The 17021-nt window shown below is 34.6% G+C and overlaps 1 pseudogene; it reads left to right on the plus strand.

The window, feature by feature from the left end:
* LOC133180665 (putative amine oxidase [copper-containing]) overlaps window positions 1-14077 on the plus strand; it is a 34200-nt pseudogene extending 20123 nt beyond the window's left edge.
* The last annotated feature ends 2944 nt before the right edge of the window (window positions 14078-17021 follow it).

Here is a 17021-nt window from a genome sequence, read left to right on the forward strand (position 1 = left end):
GAACTATGAGTATAAGTTGGATTACCACTTGTAGAATTAAATCCAAGTTCCTCTAAAATACATTTAATATAATGAGTCTTACAAACAAAGACAATGTTGTTACCTGCTTTGTCAGCAGGGACCAGTACGTACTGATCATGTAATCTATCTTTGTATTACATATCTTTGCAACAAATTCATCAATCAAAATGATAAAAACAAACTTAGAACTCTTCGAAGACTTTCTATTAACCCTGTAAATCCCAGAGAAAAATATTGAAAAACAAAAAAGTTACAAATTTAACATTTTTGAATTCACTTCCGTTTGCGACCGGAACTTCGAACGACGGTAAATAATGGTCGATCAACATATCTACATTTGATGTTCTATCACCTCAGCAAGTTTCATATTCATATCTTATCATATATATCGAAAGACCTTAATAATAACAAGTAAACTAATTGTTCAGAGAACAATTAGAGGCCTTTCCACCATTTTTAAGTGTTTTCGTGTCGTTTAGGCCGAAAAAAAGAAAAATGCCAAAAAAGCAAAATAAAAAAAAAAAAAAAAAAAAAAAAAAAAACTCCTCCACCTGGGATCGAACTCAAAACCCTTGGTTTGAAAGGCAGGTGTTTTAACCACTGCGCTACACATTCCGATAAAATTGAGTAAGTTAATTGTTTAAGACTATAGAATAAATACAAGCGTATTTTTAGAATCGGTAGGGGAGAAAGAAGTTCCGTAAAAGGAAATAGTTCCTGAACTTGCAAGCATTATATAAAATAACAAGGGACGGGTGTGCGTGAGAAAACGTTAACACTGTTCCCTTGTTCCCTAATGAAAATGTATTAATGGACTGTAGCCCGATTCATCGATATTGTGAGCATGCTGAATTTTTTGAAAATAGCTTTGTTGTAAGCTTAAAAGATCGGGTTCGGATTTTAACATTTCTGACTGAATATCCTGAAATAAATATGAAACATTTAAATAAGCATTTCTTTGGGTTAAATTAAATATGTGTAGCACAAATTAAACTCCCAACATGCATTTTTAGAAGGGAAACACGACAATGAAAGCGAGAATTGTTTTTAATATACAGAAAATCGCTATTTCTGGAAACTGATTAATTCTAAATAAAAATCAAATAAATTCCAAATGTAAAAGAAAGAGAGAATGCTTGGTATTAAAATGTCGTATCATATCAGGAAAATCGAATGCTACTAACGACATCTGAAGAAATAGCCGATAAAAGGTTTAGATCATTTCTTCGTCCACCTGCACTTTAATTTCAAACACAACAGAACTTGTAGTTCTTGCCGTGAAACTTCATGACTTCTATAAACTTATAAGACTCACCGTAAAACTCTCAGGAAAGTTTCTCTGAGGTCTATGCTACATATGTACCAAATATGTTGTCGATCCGAGGTCTGGTTTGAATTTTACAGAAATATTCTACGTGGTTGTTGATGTGATTTTTTTTAAGAAGGGGGGGGGGGAATGAATTATTTATTTTATGCCTCTTATAAACTAAGAATTGTAACTACTTTCACAACTTTATGCCTGATTGTGACCTTTGGGTCAAGATCAAAGGTCAAGGTCATTTCAAAAAAAAAAAAGCAAAACAAAAAAACAAAACAAAACAAAACAAAACAAAACAAGGAAATCTTTACTTTCTATGTTTTTACCTGATACTGGAGCTGGATGCATGTCCTTACTTTTCATTTGACCCAATGTCAAGGCCAAAGGTCAAGGTCAAAGTTCAAGGTCATTTGGTGAATTGCTATATTTTACAAATATATAAGGAATTTCTTATGTTTTTAAATGACTTTGACCTTGACCTATATTTTAAGGTCAAAGTCAAACATGCCGATGCAGTTGGTCCCATGTCTCTAGGATACACCGTTTTAAAAAAAGTTCATTAAATGTAGGCAGCATAAACTTTCAGGGGCAGTAACTCATACAAGGGACCAAAGAATGCTTTTGCAATGATAGAATGAAGAGAGTATTAAATGAGTCGAAGACACTGCTGAAGGCTTGGAATCTCTACGTTTTACGGTTTCGGAGGAGTAGCGATAACAAGGTTTTATTACAAAAGGGGTGACAACTTTTGAATGGGTCAAGCTTTGGGGACAAGAATGAAATCCTTAAAATAGTTTTAGAAGGACAATATTATAGATGCAAAGATATTCAGTATATGTCGAAAGGTTTTCTACAGAATCTCTGACAAAAAAGCTTTTAAAAATCAGCAAAAACTACCATACATGTTTTTAAAGAGAGAGAAGTCATTAGCAACTGAAAAAAAGAGAAAAACAAAGAAAAAAAAATTAACTACCTCCAGCAGGATTCGAACCCCAGACAGTGGGACAAAGTTTGGATCGGTCATATCTTTGCAATAAATGCACGCATCAAAATATTGAATACATATTTAGAATTTTTGTAAAACACTCTATAAACCCTGTAAATCCTAAAGAAAAATATTGAAAAACAAAAAAGTTGAAAAATTGGACTTTTTAAATTCACTTCCGTTTGCGACCGGAAGTGGCGACGACGAAAAATAAAGGTCGTTCCCCATATTGGAATTTGATGTTCTATTTATTCATTTAGTTTCAACTTCATATCTTTAGCCGTTGTCGAGAAAAATTCTGGACAAAATGCCATTTAAAAAATACAAATTTCCCCAAAAATCGCGAATGGAAGTGAATTTTGAAAAAATGAAAAACACGTCTGGAGATATTTACATGATGCATCTTCCGCGAAAAAATCTCTGAAATCTGCTCACTCACAGCTGAGATATCGCCATAACTATGAAAAAAAGAATAATAATAATAATAATAATAGAAAACAGACGGAAAACAATAAGGTCTTCCGAAGGAAGTCGGAAGACCTTAATAATAATAGAAAACAGACGGAAAACAATAAGGTCTTCCGAAGGAAGTCGGAAGACCTTAATAGTAATAGAAAACAGACGGAAAACAATAAGGTCTTCCGAAGGAAGTCGGAAGACCTTAATAATAACGAGTAAACTAATTGTTCAGAGAACAATTAGAGGCCTTTCCACCTTTTTAAGTGTTTTCGTGTCATTTGCTCTGAAAAAAAAAAAAAAAAATGCAAAAAATGCCCCCCCCCCCAAAAAAAAAAAACAAAACAAATGCTCCTCCAGCTGGGATCGAACTCAAAACCCTTGGATTGAAAGGCAGGTGCGCTAACCACTGCTCTACACATTCCGATAAAATTGGTAAGTTAATTGTTTAAGACTAAAGAATAAATACAAGCGTATTTTTAGAATCGGTAGGGGAAGAAAGAAGTTCCGTAAAAGGAAATAGTTCCTGAACTTGCAAGCAGCATATAAAATAACAAGGGACGGGCTGCGTGAGAAAACGTTAACACTGTTCCCTAATGAAAATGTATTAATGGACTGTAGCCCGATTCATCGATATTGTGAGCATGCTGAATTTTTTGAAAATAGCTTTGTTGTAAGCTTAAAAGATCGGGTTCGGATTTTAACATTTCTGACTGAATATCCTGAAATAAATATGAAACATTTAAATAAGCATTTCTTTGGGTTAAATTAAATATGTGTAGCACAAATTAAACTCCCAACATGCATTTTTAGAAGGGAAACACGACAATGAAAGCGAGAATTGTTTTTAATATACAGAAAATCGCTATTTCTGGAAACTGATTAATTCTAAATAAAAATCAAATAAATTCCAAATGTAAAAGAAAGAGAGAATGCTTGGTATTAAAATGTCGTATCATATCAGGAAAATCGAATGCTACTAACGACATCTGAAGAAATAGCCGATAAAAGGTTTAGATCATTTCTTCGTCCACCTGCACTTTAATTTCAAACACAACAGAACTTGTAGTTCTTGCCGTGAAACTTCATGACTTCTATAAACTTATAAGACTCACCGTAAAACTCTCAGGAAAGTTTCTCTGAGGTCTATGCTACATATGTACCAAATATGTTGTCGATCCGAGGTCTGGTTTGAATTTTACAGAAATATTCTACGTGGTTGTTGATGTGATTTTTTTTAAGAAGGGGGGGGGGGGAATGAATTATTTATTTTATGCCTCTTATAAACTAAGAATTGTAACTACTTTCACAACTTTATGCCTGATTGTGACCTTTGGGTCAAGATCAAAGGTCAAGGTCATTTCAAAAAAAAAAAAAAGCAAAACAAAAAAACAAAACAAAACAAAACAAAACAAAACAAGGAAATCTTTACTTTCTATGTTTTTACCTGATACTGGAGCTGGATGCATGTCCTTACTTTTCATTTGACCCAATGTCAAGGCCAAAGGTCAAGGTCAAAGTTCAAGGTCATTTGGTGAATTGCTATATTTTACAAATATATAAGGAATTTCTTATGTTTTTAAATGACTTTGACCTTGACCTATATTTTAAGGTCAAAGTCAAACATGCCGATGCAGTTGGTCCCATGTCTCTAGGATACACCGTTTTAAAAAAAGTTCATTAAATGTAGGCAGCATAAACTTTCAGGGGCAGTAACTCATACAAGGGACCAAAGAATGCTTTTGCAATGATAGAATGAAGAGAGTATTAAATGAGTCGAAGACACTGCTGAAGGCTTGGAATCTCTACGTTTTACGGTTTCGGAGGAGTAGCGATAACAAGGTTTTATTACAAAAGGGGTGACAACTTTTGAATGGGTCAAGCTTTGGGGACAAGAATGAAATCCTTAAAATAGTTTTAGAAGGACAATATTATAGATGCAAAGATATTCAGTATATGTCGAAAGGTTTTCTACAGAATCTCTGACAAAAAAGCTTTTAAAAATCAGCAAAAACTACCATACATGTTTTTAAAGAGAGAGAAGTCATTAGCAACTGAAAAAAAGAGAAAAACAAAGAAAAAAAAATTAACTACCTCCAGCAGGATTCGAACCCCAGACAGTGGGACAAAGTTTGGATCGGTCATATCTTTGCAATAAATGCACGCATCAAAATATTGAATACATATTTAGAATTTTTGTAAAACACTCTATAAACCCTGTAAATCCTAAAGAAAAATATTGAAAAACAAAAAAGTTGAAAAATTGGACTTTTTAAATTCACTTCCGTTTGCGACCGGAAGTGGCGACGACGAAAAATAAAGGTCGTTCCCCATATTGGAATTTGATGTTCTATTTATTCATTTAGTTTCAACTTCATATCTTTAGCCGTTGTCGAGAAAAATTCTGGACAAAATGCCATTTAAAAAATACAAATTTCCCCAAAAATCGCGAATGGAAGTGAATTTTGAAAAAATGAAAAACACGTCTGGAGATATTTACATGATGCATCTTCCGCGAAAAAATCTCTGAAATCTGCTCACTCACAGCTGAGATATCGCCATAACTATGAAAAAAAGAATAATAATAATAATAATAATAGAAAACAGACGGAAAACAATAAGGTCTTCCGAAGGAAGTCGGAAGACCTTAATAATAATAGAAAACAGACGGAAAACAATAAGGTCTTCCGAAGGAAGTCGGAAGACCTTAATAGTAATAGAAAACAGACGGAAAACAATAAGGTCTTCCGAAGGAAGTCGGAAGACCTTAATAATAACGAGTAAACTAATTGTTCAGAGAACAATTAGAGGCCTTTCCACCTTTTTAAGTGTTTTCGTGTCATTTGCTCTGAAAAAAAAAAAAAAAATGCAAAAAATGCCCCCCCCCCCAAAAAAAAAAACAAAACAAATGCTCCTCCAGCTGGGATCGAACTCAAAACCCTTGGATTGAAAGGCAGGTGCGCTAACCACTGCTCTACACATTCCGATAAAATTGGTAAGTTAATTGTTTAAGACTAAAGAATAAATACAAGCGTATTTTTAGAATCGGTAGGGGAAGAAAGAAGTTCCGTAAAAGGAAATAGTTCCTGAACTTGCAAGCAGCATATAAAATAACAAGGGACGGGCTGCGTGAGAAAACGTTAACACTGTTCCCTAATGAAAATGTATTAATGGACTGTAGCCCGATTCATCGATATTGTGAGCATGCTGAATTTTTTGAAAATAGCTTTGTTGTAAGCTTAAAAGATCGGGTTCGGATTTTAACATTTCTGACTGAATATCCTGAAATAAATATGAAACATTTAAGTAAGCATTTCTTTGGGTTAAATTAAATATGTGTAGCACAAATTAAACTCCCAACAGGCATTTTTAGAAGGGAAACACGACAATGAAAGCGAGAATTGTTTTTAATATACAGAAAATCGCTATTTCTGGAAACTGATTAATTCTAAATAAAAATCAAATAAATTCCAGATGTAAAAGAAAGAGAGAATGCTTGGTATTAAAATGTCGTATCATATCAGGAAAATTAAATGCTACTAACGACATCTGAAGAAATAGCCGATAAAAGGTTTAGATCATTTCTTCGTCCACCTGCACTTAATTTCAAACACAACAAAACTTGTAGTTTTTGCCGTGAAACTTCATGACTTCTATAAACTTATAAGACTCACCGTAAAACTCTCAAGAAAGTTTCTCTGAGGTCTATACTACATTTGTACCAAATTTGGTGTCGATCCGAGGTCTGGTTTGAATTTTACAGAAATATTCTACGTTGTTGTTGATTTTTAAGAAAGGGGGGGGGAAAGAATTATTTATTTTATGCTTCTTTTAAACTAAGAATTGTAACTACTTTCACATCCTTAAGCTTGATTGTGACCTTTGGGTCAAGGTCAAAGGTCAAGGTCATAACAAAAAAAAAACCCAAGGAAATCTTTACTTTCTATGTTTTTACCTGATACTGGAGTTGGATGCATGTCCTTACTTCTCATTTGACCCAATGTCAAAGGTCAAGGTCAAAGTCCAAGGTCATTTGGTGAATTGCTATATTTTACACATATATAAGGAATTTCTTATTTTTTTTTTAAATGACCTTGACCTTTGACCTTGACCTATATTTCAAGATCAAAGTCAAATATGCCGATGCAGTTGGTCCTATGTCTCTAGGATACACCGTTTTAAAAAAAAAGTTCATTAAATGTAAGCAGCGTAAACTTTCAGGGGCAGTAACTCATACAAGGGTCCAAAGAATGCTTTTGCAATGATAGAATGAAGAGAGCACTAAATGAGTCGAAGACACTGATGAATGCTTGGAATCTCTATGGTTTACAGTTTCGGAGGAGTAGCGATAACAAGGTTTTATTGCAAAAGGGGTGACAACTTTTGAATTGGTTAAGCTTTGGGGACAAGAATACAATCCTTAAAATAGTTTTAGAAAGACATATTATAGATGCAAAGATATTCAGTATATGTCGAAAGGTTTTCTACAGAATCTCTGACAAAAAAGCTTTTAAAAATCAGCAAAAACTACCATACGTTTTCAAAGAGAGAGAAGTCATTAGCAACTGAAAAAAGAGAAAAACAAAGGGAAAAAAAAATAACTGCCTCCAGCAGGATTCGAACCCCAGACAGTGGGACAAAATTTGGATCGGTCATATCTTTGCAATAGATGCACGAATCAAAATATTGAATTCATATTTAGATTTTTTGTAAGACACTCTATAAACCCTGTAAATCCTGAAGAAAAATATTGGAAAACAAAAAAGTTGCAAATTTAACATTTTTGAATTCACTTCCGTTCGCGACCGGAAGTACGATCGACGAAAAATAAAGGTCGATCGCCGTATCTCCATTTGATGTTCTATCAGGTCAGTGAGTTTCAATTTCATATCTTTAGCAGTTCTCGAGAAAATTAACGGACAAAATTCCATTTTAAAAATACAATTTTCCCCAAAAATCGCGAACGGAAGTGAATTTCAAAAAAGTGAGGAACACCCCTGGAGATATATTCATGATGCATCTTCCCTGAAAAAATCTTTCAAATTGAACCACGCATAGCTGAGATCTGGCCTGTACTATGAAAAAAAGATTAAGAATAATAATAACTAGATGCGTTTCTTGTTGCTAGGGCAACAAGTGGTCTTCCGACGGAACTTTTCTCCAGAACGCTATGCTATCTCACTTTATTTAATATTTTATTGAAGGTATTTTTCGTTTGCGTTTATGTAACACAGTCTTTCAACATAGATCATGATTATTAAAGGATTTCTGTAGAATCTCTGTTAACAAAGCTTTAAAAAATAAGGAAAAACTATCATACATGTCTTCACGGAGAAAAAATATTATTTATAACTGAAAAAAGAGAGAAACAATCTCCCGCCCCAGCAGGAGTCGAACCCGCAACAGACGAGAAAGTTTGAATCGGTTATATCTTTGCAATAAATTCATCAATCAAAATGGTGAAACCATACATAGAATTCTTGGAAGACTTTCTATTAACCCTGTAAATATCAAAGAAAAATATTGAAAAACAAAAAAGTTACAAATTTAACATTTTTGAATTCACTTCCGTTCGCGACCGGAGGTCCGAACGACGAAAAATAAAGGTCGATCACCATATCTCCATTTGATGTTCTATCACGTCAGTGAGTTTCAATTTCATATCTTAAGCCGTTCTCGAGAAAATTAACGGACAAAATTCCATTTAAAAAAAACAAATTTCCCCAAAAATCGCGAACAGAAGTGATTTTTCAAAAAATGAAAAACACGTCTGGAGATATTCTCACGATGCATCTTCCCTGAAAAAATCTTTGAAATCCGTCCACTCACAGCTGAGATATCGGCCGTACTATGAAAAAAGAATAATAATAATAATAATAATAGAAAACAGACGGAAAACAATAAGGTCTTCCGAAGGAAGTCGGAAGACCTTAATAATAGAAAACAGACGGAAAACAATAAGGTCTTCCGAAGGAAGTCGGAAGACCTTAATAATAATAAGAAACAGTAGAATCACTATAAGGTCTTCCGTGAAGACGGAAGACCTTAAATATCAATTTGTATTACCATAAACATGAGATTGGACATTTTCAATAATCATTGTTATCACCATGAAAAAATAGTTATCACTTTGACACTACAATATACACATATTTTAATATTTGGAGAATAGCAAGTTCTTGTCCCTCAAGCCAGCATTTTTTTCCTGAGGAGCAGCCAAGGGAAATAGTTGCTATAGCGGGGAATTATAAATTTGCAATTGTTCTGATATCGTTTATATAGGTGTTTTATTATACCGAAGCAGACACAACTTGTTTCACGTTTAAACGATAAAAGTGTTCAGTTGAAACGCAAGGAAAATGGGATCTGTTGGTTAGCAATTTGACGACTATTTCACGATGGGCAAATAGCACAATAATTATTTTACGTTAGATACTCTCTATCAAAAATAACAAGCTTATTCGTCTTTTTTGTACTGAAAACTATGGTTCAATAATGATTTTTATGATATTATAGTGATAACATTGAGAACAACGAACCGATCTCATCTTTTTTTCATACTTCTAATTTTTCTTTTAACATGCCACAAATTTACCATATTTCTCAAATATTCTAGATGAATTAACATATTTAGTATCTTTAGCAATACTTGCCTGGAGTCTAGTTACTGACCATTTTCAGATAAAATAATTCCTAATTTATGTCTAAAAGGCTCTGAAGGCCTCTAAACTATATGATAATTTTATACACAAGGGGGGTTCAACATATAACTTAACATTTTTGGATATAATTAAAAAGGAAATAAATTTAAAATGTGTTAAATCTTAATGTATAATATGTTTAAATGTTTTTTGTTTTTTGTTTTGTTTTTTTGTTTTTTGGTTTTTTGTTTTTTTTGTTTTTGTTTTTGTTTTTTGTTTTTTGCTATTCTCTATGCATTCCAAACTTCAGAAATAAAAGTAACTATTTTTAGATATTACTGCCAGTTGTGATTTTGCTTTTAGTAACGTCGGCCGAAGGTGGCAAAAATCGGGAAACAGTAAGAAAGTATTATAATGCCTGGGAGCAGAAAACAGGTAAGATTGAATTATGTGAACTACATTTACTTGCTCATGTTTAAAAAATGTATAATAATTACGTCATCAACAGGCTAGCGTTGAAGAAGATTCAAAACGTCATAAAAAGGCTAATTTATAAGTACTATACTAATTACCCCATTAAAAAGTCAAGAGAGAGTGTCAAAAAACTGAAACCATAAGCCACAGATAAGAAAATGTAATCAGTACACAATTAACTGGACTAAATATAAGAAAGCGAAATAATTACAGTATAAACGGGCTAATATTTAAGCATTGAATTGTAAATCAATGTGACATAACAAATATGGTTATGCTTAAATGTGTTATGATTTGTTCCCGTATAGCCGTCCATATTATGACACACTGAGCGTCCAAAATTTACAGTTCAATGCTTTTATTTTCATTTTTAAATTTCACGGTAATATGCTAAAATAATTTAATTTTAGTTGTATAGGGTTATTTGATTGGATAAAAGATTTCGTATATATCGTATAACATAAGGTGCCTACGTCACAGTGAGATACGTATAAAACGTATTACTCCGCTTGACGTTACTTTTAAAATATGCACAATTTGAAGCCATTTTTGGAGGAAAAAAAGTTTGTTTTTTTTTGTCAACACTGAAATTAAATTATAAGGAGTGAAGCTATTTCAAACTTTGTTATATGATATAACATAACTTGGGGCAGTTTACGCTTTTTTTATAAGCAGCTTCGCGGTTTATAAGCTTAAACTGCCCCAAGTTATGTCATATCGTATAACATAGGTTAAAATAAGCTTCATGCCTTAAATGTCTTGCCTTTGAATAATAGTATATAAGAATGATTGATTAATAAAATGTTGTTTAACGTCCTATTTGAGAATTTTTATTCACTCATATAGAGATGAAACTATGTACTGGTGAAGGGATTCCAATGTAGAACTATGCTCGTCCTTCAGGCCCATTGAGCAGTGAAGATTCTTTATCGTGCCAACGCCAACTCTGACACTAGGTCTCATCCTAAAGATCCACGTGTTTTGCGTCTTGTGCGAAGGAACAGCCATTACCTAGTTTTACCTGACTCGTACAAGAATCTAAACCGGGACTCCCTATTCTGAAACAAACACGTTATTATTAGGCTACCGTGACCGGTGCTAACGCATACGTATGTTTAATAAATTCATCAAGAATCTGCTTACATGATGATTACGTCATAAACTGCCTATGTAGTAAGAAATTAAAATATATTACACGTGTTTATGGTAACTTATGATATTTCTAACCTGTGGAAATCATGGTATAGCTAACACTACGATGAACTATACATGCAAACATTTTACGCAGTTAACACTTTTTGCACTGTTACCGGTCGCCATGCATTTTTACCCCCCCCCCCTCCCCCTCCTCTCTTCAGGTTGTGACGTATGCACGTGATAGCGTGAAGTACTTTTTAGCAAATGTTTTCAAATGTTTTCAAACCAATTAAATTTGTCTATTTTAAAAAAAAAGTTCTGTACGATCAATGCGATGCACAAAAATTAATGAACTAATGCAATTCATTCAGATTAATGTTTACGATATTTTTTTTTTTTCAAATTCTAAATTTCTCATTTCGTTTTCTTACAGTCCCCAAGAATCACGAAAATGACACTAATGGATGTCCAATATGTCGCCAGTTTCGATGTGGTTCCATTGACCTCCATGAACCCGAAAATCCACCACCCTTTCATGATCTGACAAGTCAAGAGATTAAATCAATTTTCAATTTCATGTTTGCTCAGAGACGTTTAAATCTAACCATGCAGAGCAAGGCAACTTTGTCTTCAAACTACATTTTCTCTATGGAATTAATACTTCCGAAAAAGAAACACATTAAATGTACACGACATAAAAATATAGCCAGAAAAGCATTGGTCACGGTATTTTTTGGAGGTGAGGAGAATCCTGTTGTTGCAGAGTTTTGTGTGAGGCTTACTCCTCGACTGGGCTTTTGTGGAAAACCTAGATTTATCCCATTCTCTTTTAGACCATTCACAAACCCAGAAACCTCAGCGGTCATTGACGTTCTTATAGAGGAGACTAATAGACTAGCAGGAGATATTTTGTTGGAGAGCTTCGGGGGATCTCTAGTAGATTGTGGGAACAGGTGTCTCGGGTTTGAGACCGTAGTTCCATACTCTGCCGTAGCTTCTGGGGTTCTTGATAACAACTTCAGAGGTTTCTGGTTTCCTTTTCTTCAAAGACGACGTCCCAGTACCCTAAATCCCGTTGATTTTGTTGTTCTTGTCACCGTAAATGGAACAGCTACACCACAGACAGCAGACGTTTGGTACAATGGTCAACTCTTTGATTCGCTTCAGTCATTTAGAGATGCTTGGTTGAGTGGAACGGTGGAAAAACTTCACGTGAGTTTCCCCCCTGACCCACGTCCTGTCAAAGTCTTTCCTAAGTATCCACAGAGACCTCCAGCTCAAGTAGAACCAGACGGAAAGCGTTACTCCATAAAAGGTCAGTCAGTTCACTACATGAACTGGGACTTTCAGTTCGGAGTTTCACCAACACATGGTCCTCAATTGTACCAAATTAAATTCAAAAACGAACTGATCGTTTATCAGTTAGGTCTATCAGAGATGACAGTTTTCTATTCGTCTTCGGAACCATTAGGTAGATTTGCCAATTTCTTTGACAGTGTTGTTTTAATTGGAAACAACATTCAAACATTAGTCCCTGGCGTAGATTGTCCAATTCATGCAACTTTTACAGACACAACTTTTATGTCAGAAACTTCAGACGTGCCAGTTGTAAGAGAAAACTCAATATGCGTCTTTGAACACAGTTCTGGAATACCACTCCGACGACATTATGTAGCAGACGATTATCCATCTGGCTATTACGAAGGTGCACCTAATACCGTACTTGTTCTCCGAATGTTATTCACCCTTGTAAACTATGACTATATCTATGACTTTATGTTCTACCACAATGGTGCAATGGAAACAAAATTAACAACATCAGGGATTGATTTGCCATCCTACGTCCAGGACACCTGCAAATATGGCTTTCAGATAAACAGACAATCCACGGGTCTTCTTCATCAACATATGTTTAATTTTAAGGTTGATCTTGATATCGGGGGAAGAAAAAACACCTACTCCACATACGATATACGAGAAGAAAATGTTCCAAACCAGTTTTCAAAGACTCCTGAAACATGGTATCAAACAAGAATAGTTAAGGTCAATTACACCACAGAGAGAGAAGCAGCTTATAGGTAAAATTTTAGCGAACCTAAATATCATGTGTTCTACAATGAAAAAAACAGAGATAGGTTTGGGAATCCTAGAGCCTATCGCCTTTTTCCAAGCGGTGTAGCCAAAAGTCTGTTCAAAGAAGGAGAAGGGAACGAGATATCAGTTGGCGGTCACAAAAAGAAAAGAATCAGAACAATATAGCAGTTCTAAATATGCTACTTTTGATGGAGAAGACAGGGTGGTCAATTTCGAAAACTTTATAGGAGACGAATCAATCGAACAAGAGGTAAAAATTATAATGTGAATACTTAATAATCATATATTCAATTTTAGTATGTTTTTAATTTCATTAAAATATTTTTTTTTCAATGGGCTTCAGATACAGCAGAGAGAGAGAGAGAGAGAGAGAGAGAGAGAGAGATTGTTTTCTCTAATCTATTACTTTCCAATGTATCTGAAGCATCTTTGTTTACTAAATGTGAAAACTGCTTCTTTTTTTTTTTTCTTTTTTTTTTTTTTCTCTAATCTATTACTTTCCAATGTATCTGAAGCATCTTTGTTTACTAAATGTGAAAACTGCTTTTTTTTTTTTTTTTTTTTTTTTTTTTTTTTTTTTTGACTGTGCAGTGCACTCTATTTTTCTTTTAAGGACCTAGTTGCCTGGGTCACTCTAGGGATCCATCACATACCACATACATCTGAGGTACCCATTATGCAAACCGTCGACGGTGACGTCAGTTTCTTTCTCCTGCCCTTCAACTATTTTCCCAGAGACCCAAGTTTGGGAATTCGAGACGGCGTAGAAATATTTTACGACGACCCAGATGGTCCCCTGAAGATAGAGTCTAACATGGAGGAGGTTGACTGTGTACCGAGGCGTACTTACACCGTGGAGGACCTGGCCGTAGACCCAGAAGCGTTCTTACCACGACCTATGGATGATTAGTTTTTCCCCATACACTCTTCAAAATAAATGTTTAACACACACTATTGTTTTTTTATACATTTTAAACGCATAAAATATGTCGTTTTAGGTTTCTTGTGTTACGAACTGCAAAATCGTAACTTTTCAACAGCTTAGTTGCGATATACTTCGCTTTATTATCTCACGCAATTGGAATGATGGTTTTCTTGCACATAATAAATTACATGTATTTATATTTCATGGACCGATTTGTGTTCACTATCTTCATTTTTTCTTAATTTGTTATGAAAAAAGAAAACGCAGGTTGAGCTAAAAAAAAAAAAAAAAAAAAAAAAGCCTATTTTCAGTTATCATTTTCAATTTGTTTTTTTACTTCCTTTGATTGTCGCCCGCGTGGCGCAGTGGTTAGAGCGTCTGCTCTAGAGTCGCGAAGTAAGGAGTTGATCCTAACGTCGCACGTTCGAATCCCACTGTGGGACGTGGAGACCGGTCCTTCGGATGAGACCGTATAAACCGAGGTCCCATGTCGCAGTAGGTGCTGGCACGAAAAAGATCCATCACTGCTCAATGGCCGTAAGTGCCGAGTATAGGACAAAATTTGCAGCTCTCCACCGGCAAGTGGTGGCGTCTCCATATGAGTGAAAAATTTTCGAGAGGGACGTTAAACAACATACAAACGGACAAGCAAAAAACGTCCTTTGATTACCACTACATCTATTATGGTAATTCTAATAAGAGATAGTATTTAAAATTTATTGAACCTTTTTCCAGCTTGTTTAACATTTTGTAAGAGTACCTGCGCTAAAATGAATTTATAATAGAGAATACAATACTCGAATAGAAATATTACACCAAGTCCCAATCGTGCGTTGTTGACCTATTATATGCATTATAAAAAGTACACCATTCGTAGCGACGGAATGAGTCTTTCTTCCAAAGATAAATCGAGCTCACACTTAAAACTGTACCGTTGCATTTTTTAAAGTGATGCACACAAGGAATGACATGGATTAGATATGGATAGCATATATTTTCTTGCTTTTGATCTTAGACTTGTACAAATGGTCTTAATAATGTTTATTTTATAGCCGTATCTAAAAGAAACAAGCATTCTGAGAGTATTGCATTAGCAATACTAGTCCCCTACCGGCAAGTGTAATCTGGTTTCCGTTAAGAATTGAAAATGCCATAATTCCGTCAAAAATCAATGAAGCGGGACGAAATGCAAACTTGATCTATAACTAATCAAAGTTAAGTCACACACCAAAAATCAGCTCAATATCTGAAAGCGTTAAGAAGAAAATTGCGGAAAACCCCTAAAAATTGAAAAGGCCGTAATTCCGTCAAATTCAATGAAGCGGAACGAAATGCAAACTTGATCTGTAACTCATCAAGATACACTCACATACCAAAAATCAGCTCAATATCTCCAAGCGTTTAGGAAAAAAGTGCGGAAAACCAAGTGGGACAGACTGACAGACAGACAGAGGGACAGACAGACAGACGGACAGACAGACAGACAGACGGACGGACAGACGGACGGACAGACGGACGGACAGACTCAGAGGAAACCTATAGTCCCCTCCGGTTTCACCGGTAGGGGACTAATAATCGTATGAATGAATTACCATTTTTTTTTCAAAATAATAGGATAAGTTTAAATTAATCTTTCTTGTGAATGAAGTTTTTCGAAATTTACTTTCTTAAGACAGAACACATCCCTTATTAGTCCCCTACCGGTGAAACTGGAGGGGACTATAGTTTTCCTCTGAGTCTGTCCGTCCGTCTGTCTGTCTGTCTGTCTGTCTGTCTGTCCCTCTGTCTGTCTGTCAGTCTGTCCCACTTGGTTTTCCGCACTTTTTTCCTAAACGTTTGCAGATATTGAGCTGATTTTTGGTATGTGAGTGTATCTTGATGAGTTTCAGACCAAGTTTGCATTTCGTTCCGCTTCATTGATTTTTGACGGAATTACGGCGTTTTCAATTTTAAGGGGTTTTCCGCAATTTTCTTCTAAACGCTTTCAGATATTGAGCTGATTTTTGGTAAGTAACTTTACCTTGATTAGTTATAGGTCAAGTTTGCATTTCGTCCCGCTTCATTGATTTTTGACGGATTCATGGCATTTTCAATTCCTAACGGGAACCAGATTACACTTGCCGGTAGGGGACTAGTATTGCTAATGCAATACTCTCAGAATGCTTGTTTATAATTAATTTCAGTGACAAATACGAAACAGTGTTCCTCTATGAGAAATTATAAAGTGACATAAATTGTACACTTTATTTAGTCTGTTACTTTGACATTATCAATATTGGTTTGACACAACCTTAATCGTCTTATAACAATTCTGTGATGTCACACTTTTACTCTTGCAGTCTCCAACTGTACCTGTAGCAGAGAGATGAGAATGTATACAGGTCCAGCAATAGATTATTGAACTGCAGCGATAACAAAATCAGATACTTTATTTTAAAAAGGAAACTAAAGAGCAAAATCAAAGCTACTAATTTCAGAACCTTTTATAAAGATTTCTTTTTAAAAATACAATAAGAGGAAACATCATCAAAATATATGAAAAACGCATAAAGATCAATTCATTACATATCGATCTTGAATGTTTCTTGAAATTCCATTTTAATCGTTTCCTAGAAATCATCTGCACAAAATAGTATAGGAATAAAATAATGAGAAAAACAATTCTGAAAAGGAAACAAAAGAAAAATAAGGAATTCTGTAGGATAGGGAACACCCTAATAACCAATTCAGGGAAGACAAATGCAAAAAATGCGATTTGGTTATCAATGGACGAGAAAATGTGTAACCTGCTTCAAAAGTAATTTGTCGTTCAGGGTTTTTGATACAGCTGTTATTTACAGGATCATTATCCATTTAGAATAAAGTTTTCATAATTAGGTTTCGTTCGCTCCAGTGGGTGATCCGTCACGATCATGGAATATCATTATATCAACTAACTGAATTTTGAAATAAAAACATGCATATTCACTT

The sequence above is a fragment of the Saccostrea echinata genome, unplaced genomic scaffold, assembly GCF_033153115.1.
Source record: "Saccostrea echinata isolate AGI-Se365-2 ecotype Australia unplaced genomic scaffold, CSIRO_AGI_Sech_v1 ptg000007l, whole genome shotgun sequence".
In the NCBI taxonomy this organism is placed as follows: Eukaryota; Metazoa; Mollusca; class Bivalvia; order Ostreida; family Ostreidae; genus Saccostrea; species Saccostrea echinata.